A 473-nucleotide genomic window follows, 5' to 3' on the forward strand; every position below is an offset into this window, starting at 1 on the left:
TAGAATAAATTTATATTTATTTCTTGTGTATGCGCTAAAGCAGATTCCATGAATGTGAAAATCGACTTGGCAATAAATCTAAACTATTATCAGCTAAATCAACTTTAAGTCTCAAAAGTAAAAGTACTTTTTTTGCAGTAAAATTACATAAATGTTTGATCATTTTATCCCTTTGGCCTCAAACAGTTAATGAAATTAAACCATGGGAGAAGTTTAGAGGTTTAGAGTTTAACCCTGCTTTTATTGTGAACTTTGAATCTGTAAAGAAACTAGTGGCCACATCTGATAAATGTAGTAAAAATGACTATATTTTCCATTTAAATAGTAAAAGAAAATGAAAAAACTAAAATCCAAAAACCTAAAAATGTAATAAAGTAGCATTTTATGCGACATTAAAAACCTACAAATTAAACGTCTCGCTGCTGAATATTAAATAAAACACCAGAGGCTGCAAAACAAACATTTTTGTCAGA

Source organism: Anoplopoma fimbria, chromosome 14, assembly GCF_027596085.1.
Source record: "Anoplopoma fimbria isolate UVic2021 breed Golden Eagle Sablefish chromosome 14, Afim_UVic_2022, whole genome shotgun sequence".
In the NCBI taxonomy this organism is placed as follows: domain Eukaryota; kingdom Metazoa; phylum Chordata; class Actinopteri; order Perciformes; family Anoplopomatidae; genus Anoplopoma; species Anoplopoma fimbria.